At 45.7% G+C, this 18,738-nt stretch overlaps 1 pseudogene; it reads left to right on the plus strand.

The window, feature by feature from the left end:
* Nucleotides 1–1,631: 1,631 nt before the first annotated feature.
* On the plus strand, nucleotides 1,632–17,717 carry LOC100398083 (solute carrier family 2, facilitated glucose transporter member 3 pseudogene; annotated as a pseudogene).
* Nucleotides 17,718–18,738: the final 1,021 nt, after the last annotated feature.

Genomic DNA, 18,738 nt, shown 5'->3' on the forward strand with positions numbered 1-18,738 from the left:
GTAGAACGCCCAGGGAAGTGACCCTGGGAACTGAAGCCATGTTTGGTGGAACAAGACAGAAGGAACTTCAGCCTTTCACTCCATGGAACCAGCATACCTGCCTTAACCAACTCACCTCTGGAACCATTTTCCCTTCTTAACCTACTACTCTCCATGTTTTCTTACCTTTGGCCTAACCTAATCATTACCGGCATGTACCGTGATATGAAATGAATGGGAAGATGGACAGAATGACATAGCATTGCTTCCCATGGGCAAGACACACAACAAAACTGATGTTATTAGATCCATTTAAGAGGAAAAGGAGACATGAGAACAAACATTTGTGAAGATTTTATATTTATCGTTTAAACAGAGACTGTAACCTTCACAGAAATCCTACCAGGTAGGCAACACGATCCCTATTTTAGAGAAATTGAGACCTAGCAAGGAAGAGCGAGTTGTGTGGCGTGACTCAGTGTGTAAATAACAGAATGTGAACTCACGTTCTCATTAACAAAATCCATGCTCCATCCTATGCTGCACCTTTTTCCATAGTGAAAAAAGAGGAACAGAAGGCAAATTAACAAGAACAAAAACTGCTTTCACATAGATACAAAGAACTCTGATTCAATCAAAATAAAAGATTTCCTGATTCACTCTAGATTTATAGGGCCTTGTTTTTCTTTTAAGACCTGAAGTTACCACACTTTCAAGAAATAAATTATTGGCCCGGCGCGGTGGCTCACACCTGTAATCCCAGCACTTTGAAAGGCCGAGGCGGGTGGATCATGAGGTCAAGAGATCGAGACCATCCTGGTCAACATGGTGAAACCCCATCTCTACTAAAAATACAAAAAATTAGCTGGGCGTGGTGGCGCGTGCCTGTAATCCCAGCTACTTGGGAGGCTGAGGCAGGAGAATTGCCTGAACCCAGGAGGTGGAGGTTGCAGTGAGCCGAGATCGCGCCATTGCACTCCAGCCTGGGTAACAAGAGCGAAACTCCATCTCAAAAAAAAAAAAAAAAAAGAAAAGAAAAAAGAAATAAATTATTTTGTAAGTTTCTAAAATAGAACTGAATTGTATAGTTCCCAGAAGAATTTCTTAGAGCAGTTTGCTCCCCTGAATCAAAGTGAACAACAGACACTGTTATGGGTAACATACTGCTTCTTATTTTCATCCTGGAACAAAAGTGTTGAAGGTTGGAACTAAAACACAACCATCTGAGCCACCAAAGTAGACCCTGCTGCCACAGTTTCTGTTATTTTAGATTCTACTTGGAATTTCTTGTATTTCAATATTCTTAGAAGATCCTAACTACTTTTATTACTTACAAAGGAAAACACTAGGGAGTGTTCTCTGTAAGTTTCATACCTTGTCTGAATATTAAAACAGGGCAATAAATTTATTTGGCAATAAATTGCTTCCTAATCTTTGCAATAAAGTCATGTAAATTAGCACATGAGTGTTTACTTGTGTGATAAAAAGTCATGGCTAGAGATGCTGGAATGGTGAGATGTCAGAGCGTTCCTGAGGACCTGGAGGAGATTTGCTGATAAGAATGACATTTTGAAGGGTTTCGTTTTTGGCTGAAAAAGGTGTCTCTGGAATCACAGTCCTAGATCTTTCTTGAAGACTTGAAAAGAATTAGGTTAGGGCCATGGGGACACAGAAGGTCACCCCAGTTCTGATCGTTGCTACAATCAGCTCTTTCCAATTTGGCTACAACACTGGGGTCATTAATGCTCCTGAGATGATCATAAAGGAATTTGTCAACAACACTTTGAAGAACAAGAAAAATGCCCCTCCCTCTGAGATGTTGCTCACGACCCTCTGGTCCTTGTCTGTGGCCACATTCTCCGTTGGTGGTACGATTGGCTCCTTTTCCATCAGACACTTTGTCAGCCACTTTGGCGGCTGCAATTCGATGCTGATCGTCAACCTGTTGGCTGTTACTGGTGGCTGGCTGCCTTCTGGGCCTGTGTGAAGTAGCTGAGTCGGCTGAAACGCTGATGCTGGGCTGCCTGGTTATTGGCCTCGGCTGTGGACTGTGCACAGGTTTTGTGCCCATGTACATTGGAGAGATCTCGCCCACTGCCCTGTGGGGTGCCTTTGGCACTCTCAACCAGCTGAGCATTGTTGTCGGAATTCTGGTGGCCCAGGTCCTTGGTCTGGAATTCATCATTGGGTCTGAAGCTCTATGGCTGGTGTTACTGACCTTTACCATCCTTCCTGGCATCCTGCAAAGTGCAGCCCTTCCATTTTGCCCTGAAAGTCCCAGATTTTTGCTCATTGCCAGAAAAGAAGAGGAGCATGCTAAGCAGATCCTCCAATGGTTGTGGGGCACCCAGGATGTATCCCAAGACATCCAGGAGATGAATGATGAGAGTGCAAGGATGTCACAAGAAAAGCAAGTCGCCGTGCTGGAGCTCCTTAGAGCATCCAGCTGCCAACAGCCCATCATCATTCCCATTGTGCTCCAGCTCTCTCAGCACCGATGGAACCAATGCTGTGTTCTGTCACTCAACAGGCATCTTCAAGGATGCAGGTGTTCAAGAACCCATCTATGCCACCATCGGCGCGGGTGTGGTTAACACCATCTTCACTGTAGCTTCCCTATTGCAGGTGGAAAGGGCAGGAAGAAGGACTCCGCATGTGACAGGCCTTGGAGGGATGACTTTTTGTTCATACTCGTGACAGTTTCTTTGCTATTAAAGGATGACTAATGGGATGAGCCTTGTCTGTACTGGGCTGTCTTGCTCTTTGTGGCCTTCTTTGAAACCGAACCAGGCCCCATTCCCTGGTTTCTTGTGGCCAAACTCTTCAGCCAGGGCCCCCGCCAGCTGCGATGGCAGAGAGGCAGAGGCAGAGGCAGAGGCAGAGAGGCAGAGACAGAGGCAGAGAGGCAGAGACAGAGGCAGAGAGGCAGAGACAGAGACAGAGACAGAGAGGCAGAGGCAGAGACAGAGACAGAGGCAGAGACAGAGACAGAGGCAGAGGCAGAGGCAGAGGCAGAGAGGCAGAGACAGAGGCAGAGAGGCAGAGACAGAGGCAGAGAGGCAGAGACAGAGGCAGAGAGGCAGAGACAGAGGCAGAGAGGCAGAGACAGAGGCAGAGGCAGAGAGGCAGAGGCAGAGAGGCAGAGACAGAGACAGAGGCAGAGACAGAGAGGCAGAGGCAGAGACAGAGAGGCAGAGGCAGAGACAGAGAGGCAGAGACAGAGGCAGAGAGGCAGAGACAGAGCCAGAGAGGCAGAGACAGAGGCAGAGGCAGAGGCAGAGAGGCAGAGACAGAGCCAGAGAGGCAGAGACAGAGACAGAGGCAGAGACAGAGGCAGAGACAGAGGCAGAGGCACAGAGGCAGAGGCAGAGGCAGAGGCAGAGACAGAGGCAGAGAGGCAGAGGCAGAGACAGAGGCAGAGGCAGAGACAGAGGCAGAGGCAGAGGCAGAGAGGCAGAGGCAGAGGCAGAGACAGAGACAGAGACAGAGGCAGAGACAGAGACAGAGGCAGAGGCAGAGAGGCAGAGGCAGAGACAGAGACAGAGGCAGAGGCAGAGAGGCAGAGACAGAGGCAGAGACAGAGGCACAGAGGCAGAGGCACAGAGGCAGAGGCAGAGGCAGAGACAGAGGCAGAGACAGAGGCAGAGACAGAGGCAGAGGCAGAGGCAGAGACAGAGGCAGAGACAGAGGCAGAGACAGAGGCAGAGGCAGAGACAGAGACAGAGGCAGAGACAGAGGCAGAGAGGCAGAGAGGCAGAGGCAGAGGCAGAGGCAGAGGCAGAGACAGAGGCAGAGACAGAGGCACAGAGGCAGAGGCACAGAGGCAGAGGCAGAGGCAGAGACAGAGGCAGAGACAGAGGCAGAGACAGAGGCAGAGACAGAGGCAGAGGCACAGAGGCAGAGGCAGAGGCAGAGGCAGAGGCAGAGACAGAGGCAGAGACAGAGGCAGAGGCACAGAGGCAGAGGCAGAGGCAGAGACAGAGGCAGAGACAGAGACAGAGACAGAGGCAGAGACAGAGGCAGAGAGGCAGAGAGGCAGAGGCAGAGGCAGAGACAGAGGCAGAGGCAGAGACAGAGGCAGAGACAGAGGCACAGAGGCAGAGGCACAGAGGCAGAGACAGAGACAGAGGCAGAGACAGAGGCAGAGACAGAGGCAGAGGCAGAGAGGCAGAGGCAGAGGCAGAGACAGAGGCAGAGACAGAGGCAGAGGCAGAGGCAGAGGCAGAGAGGCAGAGGCAGAGGCAGAGACAGAGGCAGAGACAGAGGCAGAGACAGAGGCAGAGGCAGAGAGGCAGAGGCAGAGGCAGAGACAGAGGCAGAGACAGAGGCAGAGACAGAGGCAGAGACAGAGGCAGAGGCAGAGAGGCAGAGGCAGAGGCAGAGACAGAGGCAGAGACAGAGGCAGAGGCAGAGACAGAGGCAGAGGCAGAGACAGAGGCAGAGACAGAGGCAGAGGCACAGAGGCAGAGGCAGAGGCAGAGACAGAGGCAGAGACAGAGGCAGAGACAGAGGCAGAGACAGAGGCAGAGGCACAGAGGCAGAGGCAGAGGCAGAGACAGAGGCAGAGACAGAGGCAGAGACAGAGGCAGAGGCACAGAGGCAGAGGCAGAGGCAGAGGCAGAGACAGAGGCAGAGAGGCAGAGGCAGAGACAGAGGCAGAGACAGAGAGGCAGAGGCAGAGGCAGAGACAGAGGCAGAGACAGAGGCAGAGACAGAGGCAGAGGCACAGAGGCAGAGGCAGAGGCAGAGACAGAGGCAGAGACAGAGGCAGAGACAGAGGCAGAGGCACAGAGGCAGAGGCAGAGGCAGAGGCAGAGACAGAGGCAGAGAGGCAGAGGCAGAGACAGAGGCAGAGGCAGAGACAGAGGCAGAGGCAGAGGCAGAGAGGCAGAGGCAGAGGCAGAGACAGAGACAGAGACAGAGGCAGAGGCACAGAGGCAGAGGCAGAGGCAGAGACAGAGGCAGAGACAGAGGCAGAGAGGCAGAGGCAGAGACAGAGACAGAGACAGAGGCAGAGACAGAGACAGAGACAGAGGCAGAGACAGAGACAGAGGCAGAGGCAGAGAGGCAGAGGCAGAGACAGAGACAGAGACAGAGGCAGAGGCAGAGGCAGAGGCAGAGACAGAGACAGAGGCAGAGGCAGAGACAGAGACAGAGACAGAGGCAGAGGCACAGAGGCAGAGGCAGAGGCAGAGACAGAGGCAGAGACAGAGGCAGAGACAGAGGCAGAGACAGAGGCAGAGGCACAGAGGCAGAGGCAGAGGCAGAGACAGAGGCAGAGACAGAGGCAGAGACAGAGGCAGAGGCACAGAGGCAGAGGCAGAGGCAGAGGCAGAGACAGAGGCAGAGAGGCAGAGGCAGAGACAGAGGCAGAGACAGAGAGGCAGAGGCAGAGGCAGAGACAGAGGCAGAGACAGAGGCAGAGACAGAGGCAGAGGCACAGAGGCAGAGGCAGAGGCAGAGACAGAGGCAGAGACAGAGGCAGAGACAGAGGCAGAGGCACAGAGGCAGAGGCAGAGGCAGAGGCAGAGACAGAGGCAGAGAGGCAGAGGCAGAGACAGAGGCAGAGGCAGAGACAGAGGCAGAGGCAGAGGCAGAGAGGCAGAGGCAGAGGCAGAGACAGAGACAGAGACAGAGGCAGAGACAGAGACAGAGGCAGAGGCAGAGAGGCAGAGGCAGAGACAGAGACAGAGACAGAGGCAGAGGCAGAGGCAGAGGCAGAGACAGAGACAGAGGCAGAGACAGAGGCAGAGACAGAGACAGAGACAGAGACAGAGACAGAGGCAGAGGCAGAGGCAGAGAGGCAGAGGCAGAGGCAGAGACAGAGACAGAGGCAGAGGCAGAGAGGCAGAGAAACGGAGGCAGAGGCAGAGACAGAGACAGAGACAGAGACAGAGACAGAGGCAGAGAGGCAGAGGCAGAGGCAGAGACAGAGGCAGAGGCAGAGAGGCAGAGACAGAGGCAGAGACAGAGACAGAGGCAGAGGCAGAGACAGAGACAGAGGCAGAGGCAGAGACAGAGGCAGAGACAGAGACAGAGACAGAGGCAGAGAGGCAGAGGCAGAGACAGAGACAGAGGCAGAGGCAGAGAGGCAGAGGCAGAGACAGAGGCAGAGGCAGAGAGGCAGAGACAGAGGCAGAGACAGAGACAGAGGCAGAGGCAGAGACAGAGACAGAGACAGAGGCAGAGGCAGAGACAGAGGCAGAGACAGAGACAGAGACAGAGGCAGAGAGGCAGAGGCAGAGACAGAGACAGAGGCAGAGGCAGAGAGGCAGAGGCAGAGACAGAGGCAGAGACAGAGGCAGAGACAGAGACAGAGGCAGAGGCAGAGACAGAGACAGAGGCAGAGAGGCAGAGGCAGAGGCAGAGACAGAGGCAGAGACAGAGGCAGAGACAGAGACAGAGGCAGAGGCAGAGACAGAGGCAGAGACAGAGACAGAGACAGAGGCAGAGACAGAGACAGAGGCAGAGGCAGAGACAGAGGCAGAGACAGAGGCAGAGACAGAGGCAGAGACAGAGACAGAGGCAGAGGCAGAGACAGAGACAGAGGCAGAGGCAGAGAGGCAGAGGCAGAGACAGAGACAGAGGCAGAGGCAGAGAGGCAGAGGCAGAGACAGAGACAGAGGCAGAGGCAGAGAGGCAGAGAAACGGAGGCAGAGGCAGAGACAGAGACAGAGGCAGAGACAGAGGCAGAGACAGAGACAGAGGCAGAGGCAGAGACAGAGACAGAGGCAGAGGCAGAGAGGCAGAGGCAGAGACAGAGACAGAGGCAGAGGCAGAGAGGCAGAGGCAGAGACAGAGACAGAGGCAGAGGCAGAGAGGCAGAGAAACGGAGGCAGAGGCAGAGACAGAGACAGAGACAGAGGCAGAGGCAGAGACAGAGACAGAGGCAGAGGCAGAGACAGAGGCAGAGGCAGAGGCAGAGGCAGAGAGGCAGAGGCAGAGGCAGAGGCCGCCACAGCTGGACCTCCAAATTCCCTGTTGGCTTGCTCTTCCCTCTGCTGCTTATTATCTGGGAGCCCACTTTTCTATTAACTTCACCCGCTTCCTCATTACCTTCTTCAAAGTCCCTGAGACTCGGGGCAGGACTTCTGAGGATATCACATGGGTCTTTGAAGGGCAGGCACATGGTGCAGTCGGATCCGGGAAGGAAGGCGTCGTGGAGAGGAACAGCATCCAGCCTGCTAAGGAGGCCACTACGAATGTCTTAGGCGAGCCTCCTTCTACTCCCTCCCGGCATGGGAAAGCCACCTCTCTCTGAACGACGGAGAGACCTCATCAGGATGCACCCAGGACTGCTTCTGAATGCTGCTACGTGATTCCTTTCTTATCCCATGCACTCCATGAGCACGCCAAGGCTGGGATTTGTTGGATTTTCAATGACTTTTAAAATATTTTATTTCCTGGACATTCTCTTCTGCTTAGGAGAGAGCAAGTGAACCGACCTTCATTTCAGGAGGGACTGGCTGCTTGGTATATGACAACTTTGCCAGCTTTCCCTCCCCGGGGTTCTAATATTGCCCCACTAGGGGAGATGGGAAAGGAACAGCAAGGTGCGGTTCCCCCAGCCTCAGACTCATCAGGAAGCAGATACGCATCCGAGTGTGGAAGGCAGAGGGGGTCATGTAGGGGCACCTGTCTCACTTCCATTCAAACTAATTTCAGGGATTTTTTGTTTTATCCTCTGGTTTAATTACATAATTTGGCTTTTTTAGTTGAAGTTTCGGGATACACGTGCAGAATGTGCAGGTTTGTTACACAGGTATATATGTGCCATGGTGGAAATATTTTTTAAGTGTAATTTTGCCAAATAGTAAAAACAGAAGGAAATTGAGATTAGAGGGAGGTGTTTAAAGAGAGGTTATAGAGTAGAAGACTTGATGCTGGAAAGGTTAAGAAGTGAGGGAGAAATGCAGTTCATTGTTGGAGGGTAAATGATGTGGTGCCTGAGGTCTGCACATTACCTCTCAACAATTTCTGTCCTTCAGGTGGAAACTCTTAAGTTTATCGCATCAAAGTCATATGCCTATGTAATAAAGCTACTGATTTCCTTTGGGGAAAAAAAGTCATGGCTTTAAATGAGGACCCGGACTTTAAAGACATCTAATAAACTATGCCTTTTTCACTGTCATTTAAATCCTTCCTACAGCGAGAAGCAGCACCGTGTAATCGTCAAGAGCGCAGACTGCATTTCAAGTCCTGGCTCCTCCTTCAGGTGGCTGTCTGACCTGGGTCAGGTCCCTCAGTCTTGTTGACCCTCCGTTTTCTCACTTGTAAATCAAGATAATGTAGTATTATATCTCCAAGGGCTATTGTGAGCACAGAATGAGTTAATGTGAGGATTAAATGTACACAGTAAGTACATAATAAATGTTTATGAAAAACACATACTGGCATACATGTATACATACAGTATACCAGGCTTTAAAGAGCTGGGATACAGCAGTGATCTAAACATGGATATTTGTTCCCATGTAATATCTATTCCGGGCAGACAGAGGCAGACAATAAGCAAATAATTAGATAATATGCCATGTGTGATCCACGTTCTAAGGAAGAATAAAGCAGGTAAAAGTAGACAGAGAATGGTGGTGGGGGCACTGTTTTTTACAGAGTGGTTCAGAAAGGGTGCTGTAAGATCGGAAAGCGTGAGGAAGCCAGCCATGCTGATGAAGGATTGGGCTTCGAGGTAACGAGACAAATGCAGAGGTCCCAAGGCAGGACTGTGCTTGAAGCATCTGAAGAAGGACAACGAAGCCAATGTGTCTGGAGAAAAGTAAGCAAAATGGAGACTGGGAGGAGAGAAAGAGACAGGAATAGCAGGGTCTTAGGTTACAAACAGCTAATGTAGCCAAATGGTAAAGGTATTGGCTTTTACCCAAATTTGACTGAAAGATACAGCAGGGTTTACAGCCACAGCACCCTGAGCACAGCCAATCCCGTCTGAAAGATCCTGCAGGACTTTGAGCAGAAGAAGGATATTATTGGATACAGATTTGTAAAGGTTCCTTCTGGCTGCTTTGTGGGAAATCAATGATAACAGAGGGGCAAAGTTTGCTGAAAGGAAACCAAAGTGGTATATATTGCAATATCCAGGTGGACGGACCCTAGAGAAATATTTGCATATATGCACAAAAAGATATGAACTTAGCTCTTCATTCTAGTATTCTAACAACAAAAAAATTTAGAAACAACCCAGATATCTGTCTGTGAGGAAGTAGCTAAATAAATTGTGATATACTAAATATCACATAGTATCTATTCGTAGCATGTTTATAAATCAAATAGCATGCCTTCAGTAAGAGTAGGCAGTGGAGGTGATAAAAATTTCCAAAACGTAGCCACAGAGTTTGTCATCAGAGTGGTTGTGAGAAGTAAGAGAAATAAAGGGGTGAAGAGGACCCCGGGGTTTCTGTCCTGAGCCAGCAAGGGTGGAGCTGTTCAACACTAGGGAAGAAGCAGAGGATTCCTGGGGGAGGAGGAGGGGTGTGGTTCAAGGATTCAGCTTTGGATATCATAATTTGACATCGGAGAGTGTGGCCCTAGGAGACTGGAGTTCAGAAGAGCAATGTGGGCAAGAGGTGCATGTTTGAGACTCATGGTGTGTTGATGGTATTGAAGGCCATGTGTTTGCATAAGATGAGCCAGTGCAGTGGCTCTCAGACCCAGCTGTGCACTGCAATCATAGGAGTGGGACCTAGACATTGTATCCTTGTAAATCCTTTGGGTTGAGAACCAGTGACTTAAAGAAACAGTATGAAAAGAAACAGAAAAAATGTGAAGAGAAATAAAATAAAAAATACTATGTGTTGGCAGGGTGCGGTGGCTCACGCCTGTACTCCCAACACTTTGGAAGGCTGAAGCGGGTGGAAAACTTGAGATCAGGACTGCCCAACATGATCTGGAGTTATCAAGATCAGACTGGCCAACATGATGAAACCCTGTCTCTACTAAAAAATACAAAGATTAGCCAAGCATGGTGACACACACCTGTAATCCCAGCTACCAGAAAGGCTGAAGCAGGAGAATCACCTGAACCCAGGAGGTGGAGGTTGCAGTGAGCCAAGATCACACCACTGCACTCCAGCCTGGGCAACAGAGTGAGACTTCATCTTACACACAAAAGAAGAAAATACTTACTATGGGTCAACAAATTTGAACAGTAATTGAACAGTAAGTTGCCAATACTGAAGTTGAAGGTTCACATACTTTTGGCTCAAGGATTTACTTTTAGGCTTATAACCTTAGAGAAATGCTTGCATATATGCACAAAAAGATACAAATTTGGCTGTTCACTGTGGTATTGTAATGGGAAAATTTAGGTACAGTTCAAATATCTGTCTATAAAGGTGTAGCTAAATCAATTGTGGTAATTTAAATACTACACATCATATATTAATAGCATATAAATGCAATAAAATACCATATAACAATTTAAAATGAATGAATTTGATTTAATGTATCAATATAGATTAAATCCTGAAATCATAGAATGAAGAAATCTAGCTAAAAAGAAAACATATAGATATATTAATATATGTTATATAGTTTGAATATAAAATATATATAGATTTTCATATATTTAATATATATTAAATGATATTTATATAATTTACATAATTATATTTATTATATAAATATATTCAATATTTAATATATTTTAAATCTATATATTTTATATATTTATATATATTTTATATTTTAAAAATAAAATACATTTCTACATAAGGATATAACCACTCAGCATTTTTTTCATTTGCTTTAGTTGGGTTCTTTAATTTGGTTTTTTAGTCAGATTTACTGAGATATAATTTACAAACAGTAAAATTCACATCTTTAATTATACAGTACAATGAGGTTCAAGAAATGTGTACAGTCACATAACTACCACCATAAACAAATGGAATGATCTGATCATTCCCAAAGTTTCCCTTGGGCTTCTGTGTAGGGAGTCCCCGTACCCAACCCCAGCTCCTGAGAGCCTCTAATCTGATTACTCCTCCATTGTCTTTATTCCAGCATGTTATATAAATGGAATTACATAGTACGTAAGATTTTGTGTTTGCGTCTTTTTTTAATTTTTATTTTAGTAGCCTTTGGGATACAGGTGGTGGATGAGTCATGTAGTGGTGAATTCTGAGATTTTAGTGCACCTGTCACCTGAGTAGTGTACATCGTACCCAGTGTGTAGCTTTCTTATTCCTACCCTCCCCGCTGCCCTGCTCTGAAACCCCAGAGTGGATTCTATCACTCTACACCTTTGCATGCTCACAGCTCGGCTCCCTCTTATAAGTGTGAACACACCGTGTTTGCTTTTCCCACTCCCGCGTTACTTCACTTAGGATGATGGCCTTGTGCTTCATCCAGGTTGCTGCAAAAGACATTATTTCGTTCCTTTTTATGGCCTGTGTTTACTTCTTTTACTTAGTAAATGTCTTTGAGATCTATCTGTATTGTCTCAATTTTTATTTCTTTTTATCGCTGAGTATTATCCATTAAATGCTTGTAGCACAATTTGCTTATCTGTTCACTAGTTAATGGACATTTGTGTTCTTTCAAATCTGGGGCCCTTATGAACAAAGGTGCTGTAAACATTCGGGTCCTGGTTTCTCCGGGGACATATGTTTTCCTTCCTCTTGGGTAAACATCTATTAACTTTACACCAAATATATATATTGCAAAGCATCTGTCATGTTCCACACAATTTTTTGGGAAGGAAGTAGTCTGACTTCCGACCTGGCAGATACAGGGCCCAAAAGGAATCTTTTAATATGTTACTAAAATAAATTTTGAATACCAAATGGACATTGTCTTTGGGCTAAATACGCAATATCCATGACATACACCTACTACTATTTTCAAACGTAACTATTCTGCTGAACTGAAAGATTCAAGCTTATTTCAAAGCATTAATCAATTCAGAGCATCTTTGACATTATGTGTTTTCTGAATCACTGGCTATGAAAAGTATAACCATGATCATATTTGAGTCTATGAATCTTGTTTTGCTTTATTAAAATTTAAAAGATAGGGAATAATGCCTAGAGCAGAAATGGGTTGCTTCAGAATCACCCAAGGTACTGGTTCTCAGCCTCCACCCCTGACCTACTGAATCAGAATCTAATATAAAGCAATTATAATAATAGCTACCTTCTGTTGAGCACTTCCTACTTTTAGCAAGGTGCTAATTGCTTTACCTAATGCCCTTCATTCCATCCCCACAACAATCCAGTGAGTCAGGTGCAATTATTACTCCTGTGATTCAGGTGAGAGCATTGATCCTCTTGACTCAATCTTAAGTCATTTATCAATGGTTGCACAGTTTGTAAAAATCCTTATTTTTATTCATCTATCTCTGCCTTTAAAAAAAATCAGTAAAACCTTTACAGCGATACAAGATTATGAGTAGAGCTTAGGACATTGCTTTTTAATCCTTAGATAAGGGATCCAATAATTATGAGTAAAAAATATCAGCTATAAAATGGAATTGGAAACAAAGAGCAATGTCTTTTTCCAATCTTAGTTTCCAAAATAAACTCAAAAGTGAGATTAGGAGGATGCTGCTGACATTGGGTCCACGGGCAAAAAGAAGCTATACAACTGTGTCCAGTGCAAGACGTCAGCAATCAATGGGGAATATGTTTCAGCCTGACAACGCTGCAGCGGTTATTTCTGTGTTCTTGAACTTCCAAAAAAAGACAGTGAGAAACGTGGAAGAAGTTGATCAGGGAAGGCGAGCAACACAAATGAGCTCCCAGGCACCATCTGCTCAGATTCCAGTCCAAAAGATCCTTGGGCATTGATGGAAGTGCCTGCCTCAGCACCCAGGGCTAAGTAAACCACGTTTCCCCTGGTACCAAGGCAATCACCTTGTATTCTTTGATAAGCTTACTTCCACCCCAAAACCTGATCTTGCCGAGCCAAACCCACTTACTCCAGTTACTCAGAGTTCCATAAATAGAAAGGACTCACATTAGACTTTGCTTAATGTAGTCCTTTTCTTATGAGTCACGGCACTAATTAGAACTTAACTAAGAATTTTTAAAATATGAATTCATGTAGCGTGAAGCAAGCCAGTTCAAGTGCTATTCCCTGGGATAATCATCTGCATGTGAAGTCTACAGATGAAACAGATGACTTGAGTCTTCCAGAGGGAGTAATTGCAACGAAAGTGCCTCATCGTGATCACAGTGAATACCTGTTTTTAGTCCTCAGTGTCCCTTGGTGAGGCACGTAAGCATTCTCAACCTTCAGTTTTCTCATCTTAAAAATGAGTCCAGTTAATCTCCAAATAATTATTTAATTTTAAAATTTATAGAATAACCAAAATATATGAACAGTACTCTTTAGGAACTGGGACGGTGGAAAAACATTTTTTATATTTTCTACAATTTTTAACTTTTTCTAATGGACAAGTATTACCTTTATTACAGGGACCTCTACCTTTATTTGAATCCATGGTAGTAATTCCATGTCCAGAAAAATTTCCCCCATTCCAAGAATGCATCTTGACTTGATTGACTATTTTCCTAAAGCTTCAAAAATTCTAAATGTATTTATACTTAAAAAAAAAAAAAACCTACAAAAATCAAATGCTTGGTACTGGCCCGATACTTCATTCTTTGGTTTATTTCATTGAGGCTTATTCGATCATTAGGATTCTGCGTCCAATTCCAGAGCCTCTTCCTGGGTACCAAAGCCTTCCACAGACGTAGCCAGTGTGACCTGTCTAGTTACACTCACTGCCCTAATCCTCATGCATATAGGCTTGTGGAGTTTCAGAAAGTCACATATTACATACAGACGATCATTGATCTTAAAAACTAAAAACTGTAATTGTTCTGGGGATAGATTGGCATGGGTAAAATTCTATCCAGGCCAATCTTTTTTGCCACTTTCTTGCTGTGTGACTTGCATAATCCACTGATCAAGTTTCGCTTCTTTTCCTCATATGTAAAATGAGAATCCTAATACCTCATATACTGTTGTAAGGAATAAAATGAGATAAAACATAAAATATTCACACAATACCTGGGGCATACACACTCAATGATCCCCCTACACAATTCTTTTTTTTTTTTTGAGAGAGTCTGGCTCTGTCACCAGGCTGGAGTGCAATGGCAGCATCTTGCTCACTGCAACCCCCGACTCCCAGGTTCAAGCGATTCTCCTGCCTCAGCCCCCTGAGTAGCTGGGATTACAGGCACGTGCCACTAAGCCCAGCTAATTTTTGTATTTTAGTAGAGACAGGGTTTCACCATGTTGGTCAGGCCAGGTGGGGCTCAAACTCCTGACCTTGTGATCCACCCACCTCGGCCTCCCAAAGTGCTGGGATGACAGGCTTGAGCCACCACACCCCCCCCCTCCACACACACACACAAGTCTTATGAAATTTTTTAACTTCCCATCAGAAAACAGAAGAGCTATTTGGATTGTGCCTATAGGATGCCAAACACAGATGAAAATGAATACCGAAGTTTCTGAACATTACGTTACACAAAATGGTTATTCAATTCTGTCGGGTTGAGAGGGGTAGTCAGGGTGTTTTCTTCTGCAGTAGCAAGTGGAAGTAATTGACTCCACTGAGATGATATAAAATCCAAGAATATTTAAGAAATGTTAGAATAAACTTAACATTTATCTACATAACTTTGGGAAACTGATATAAATGCGCCTTCCTCCGTGTTCTCCATTCATACAGTATGCTTAAAAAACTATGTTTCTCCTATCTTACAAGTCAAGACTTTACAAATATTTAAAATGATAAAAATGAGGAACGATCCAAGATGGCCGATCGCTAACATCCCGGGATTGCAGCTCTCAGGGAAGGCGCGGAGAACTAGAGGACGCCACACTTTCAGACAAAGTCTGGTCGCTCACGAAGCAGAAGATCCCCCAGTGGTGGAAACACACGAGTCGCCAGCGCGACTCTGGTGGTCGGCGCAGCGGTTCCACCAGCACCTCGATGCGGCAGCTCGGCGCAGAGTAAACAGGACCGGTTCCCCTTCTGACCGAGGTTTGGAGCCCGGGGAAGGCAGAGTCGCCTACTACGGAAACAAGAAGGAAGCCCGACAGGAGAATCGTGGGCAGAAAAGCACCATCAGTTTTAACGCCGCTGCTCTGGCCCTGGGAACTAACAACCTGGACGTCCACTCAAGAGACCTAATTTGAAAGTTGGTAATTTCAAAGACAACAGGAGGATAAATTTACAATGACGGGAAGAAACCAGCGTAAAAAAGCTGAGAATACTCAAAGTCAGAAAGCCTCTCCCTCTAATGATCACAGTTCCACATCAACAATGGAACAAGGCTTGATGGAGAACGAGCGCCTCCTGATGACAGAATCACTCTTCAAGGAATGGATAATAACAAACTTCGGTGAGTTAAAAGAACATGTTGTAGCCCAACTTAAAGAAACTAGGAACTTTGAAAAAAGATTTGATGAAATCCTATTGAGAATAGACAACTTAGAGAGGAGTATGAGTGAATTAATGGAACTGAAGAATACAATACAGGAACTCCGAGAAGTATGCACAGGTTTAAACACTCGAATTGTTCAAGCAGAAGAAGGGATATCAGAGGTCAAAGTCCAACTTAATGAAATAAAACGTGAAGAAAAGATTAGAGAAAAAAGGATAAAAAGGAATGAGCAAAGTCTCCAAGAAATGTGGGACTATGTGAAAAGACCAAATTTACGTTTGATAGGTGTACCTGAATGCGACAGAGAGAATGAATCCAAGCTGGAAAATACCCTTCAGGATATTATTCAGGAAAATTTTCCTAAACTAGCAAAGCAGGTCAACATTCAACCCCAGGTAATACAGAGAACACCACAAAGATATTCCTCAAGAAGACCAACCCCAAGGCACATAATCGTTAGATTCACCAGGGTTGAAACGAAGGAGAAGATACTAAGGGCAGCCAGAGAGAAAGGTCAGATTACCCACAAAGGCAAGCCTATCAGACTTACAGCAGATCTCTCGGCAGAAACTCTACAGGCCAGAAGAGAGTGGGGGCCAATATTCAACATCCTCAAAGAACAGAACCTTCAGCCCAGAATTTCATATCCAGCCAAACTAAGATTCACAACTGAAGGAAAAATAAAATCTTTTATGAACAAGCAAGAACTCAGAGATTTTATTACCACCAGGCCTGCTTTACAAGAGCTTCTGAAAGAAGCATTACACACAGAAAGAAACAACCAGTATTAGCCTTTCTAAAAATACACCAAAAAGTAAAGAGCACCAACATAAAGAAGAATTTACACCAACAAATGGATAAAACAGCCAGTCAACATCAAATGGCAGTAACCCTAAATTTCAATTGACTGAATTCCCAATCAAAAGACACAGCCAAAACCCAACGGCATGTTACATCCAGACCTGTTTCACGTGCAAGGATACACAAAGACTCAAAACAAAGGGATGGAGAAAGATTTACCAACCAAATGGAGAGCAAAAATAAATAATAAATAAATAAAAAGCAGGAGTTGCAATTCTTGTATCGGATAAAATAGATTTTAAAGCAACAAAGATATAGTGGTAAAAGGATCAATGCAACAACAAGAGCTAACGATCCTAACACCCAGATAGGAGACTTAGATTCAATGAGACAGAAAATTAATAAGGATATCAAGGACTCGAACTCAGATCCAGAACAAGTAAACTTAATAAATATTTATAGAGCTCTCCACTTCAAATACACAAAATATACATTCTTGTCAATACCACATCACACCTACCCATAAGTTTAAATGAAACATTGATTGGCCATTAATAATACCCAATTTTTTTCAAAATAAAGCAATATTTCCATTTACTCTCCCTCTTTCTCTTCCTCTTTCTTCCGCTCCTTTACTTATTTTTTTTTTTCTTTCCTTCTCTCAAAAAAAAAAGAAATCAACTTGTAAACCTCTAGATCCAGTTCGGCAATGTCTCTTTCATTGCTTGATTTCCTTTCTTCCCTTCCCTCCCTCCCTCCCTCCCTCCCCACTTCCTCCCTTCCTTCCCTCCTTCATCCCTTCCTTCCTCCCTACCGTCCTTATTCCCTTCCTTCCTGCCTTCCTCCCCACCCCCCCCAAAAAAAAAAAAAAAAAAAAAAAGATAAAAATGAGATAATTTTGAAACACTAGTGAATTCCTCAAGAAAGGCACAATATGCCTAAAACCACACATGCTGTGAACAACACTGATAACTACTGGGAGACTTTGGCTGACACTTAGCAGCTGGTGCGCTGCAAAAATACTCTTATTCTTTAAAAAGTCTGTTTTTTCTCTCTCCAGTAAGAAAAGAAGCGCTGATGCATCCAACAGAGATGGGTTCCAAAACTCCGTTTGGCTTTGACGTTCCCCTCCCCACCGTTTCACCAATTCTCACTCCGAGCTCCGGGGAATGCGTTTGGGCCTGGGGACTGGGGCAAGCTCTGGAGTTGCCGGCAGAGATAAGAACTGCTGAAACGAAGGCAAGTGCGGGAAGAAGGGGAAGAAAAAGAGGAAAATGCATCCCGTAAGACAGATGAAGAAATGCTTTCCACTTATCAATTTAACTTAATTTAAGAAAGGAAAACCAAAAAACAGGTTCTGAGCTGCTTAGTATGATACAAATTCATTCGCACCCCCTACTGTGCCGGGCACTTCCAAGCTTCTCCTGAAAGAGAAATTCAATATTTTTATAAGTGTTTATGAATAAGTGGCCCGTTAATTTTATCTGACAGCATGTAAGAAGAGAAGACTCTGGTTAGCAGAATTTAAAACAAAGAATCAAAAGCCTAGGTCAGAGTAGTAGCCTTCAACTGTAGACAAAGTTAGTTTCCAGCTTCATTTACATTTCAATGAATACCTGGGATGCCTTTTATGATGAATTTACAGAAGTCCCCAACCCCCTGGGCCACAGAACCAGGCAGCACAGCAAGAGGTGAGCAAGCATTACTCGCTGAATTCTACCTCCTGTCAGGTCAGCAGCAGGCATCAGATTCTCGTGAGAGCATGAACCCTACTGTGAACTGCTTACCCCAGAGATCTAGGCTGCATGCTCCTGATGAGCATCTAATGCCTGATGATCTGAGGTGGAGGGCAGTGCTGATGCTACCGCTGAGGGGCACCTGCAAACAGATTAACATTAGCAGAGAGGTCTGACTGCGCAGAGGCCATAATAATATCAATTGCTCACAGACTTTTTTTTTTTTTGAAGGCTGAGGTGGGAGGATTGTTTGAGCCCAGTTCAAGACCAGCCTGGGCAACACAGGGAGATCCTGTCTCTACAAAAGAATTTTAAAAAATTAGCTGAGCATGGTGACACACATCTGTGGTTCCAGCTACTTGGGAGGCTGAAGTGAGTGGATCAGTTGATCCTGGGAGGTGAAGGCTGCAGTGAGCTATGATCATATCAAGGCACTCCAGACTGGGCAACAGAACAAGACCCTGCACCAGGTGATCAAGGTTAGCCTCACTAGTCATAAGTCATATCGATAGTAGGTCTTGGTACAATGTGGTGAAAATGACAAGATCATTAAAAGCAGAACAGATGAGGAACTGTCACAGCCACAAGGAGCCAAAAGAGACATGATAACTAAAGGTAATGTTTCCGGATGGGACCCTGCTTTGACTCCAGGCATGGGTGGTCTGGGCTGCGGCTGTCATCTGTGGACATCCCACCCCGGGGGCTAAAAGTGTCGGCCACCTTCACTGGTAACAACACAGCGATCCAAGAGCTCTTCAAACGCGTCTCCGAACAGTTTGCCGCTATGTTCAGGCGCAAGGCCT

This window comes from Callithrix jacchus, chromosome 18, assembly GCF_049354715.1.
Source record: "Callithrix jacchus isolate 240 chromosome 18, calJac240_pri, whole genome shotgun sequence".
NCBI lineage: Eukaryota > Metazoa > Chordata > Mammalia > Primates > Cebidae > Callithrix > Callithrix jacchus.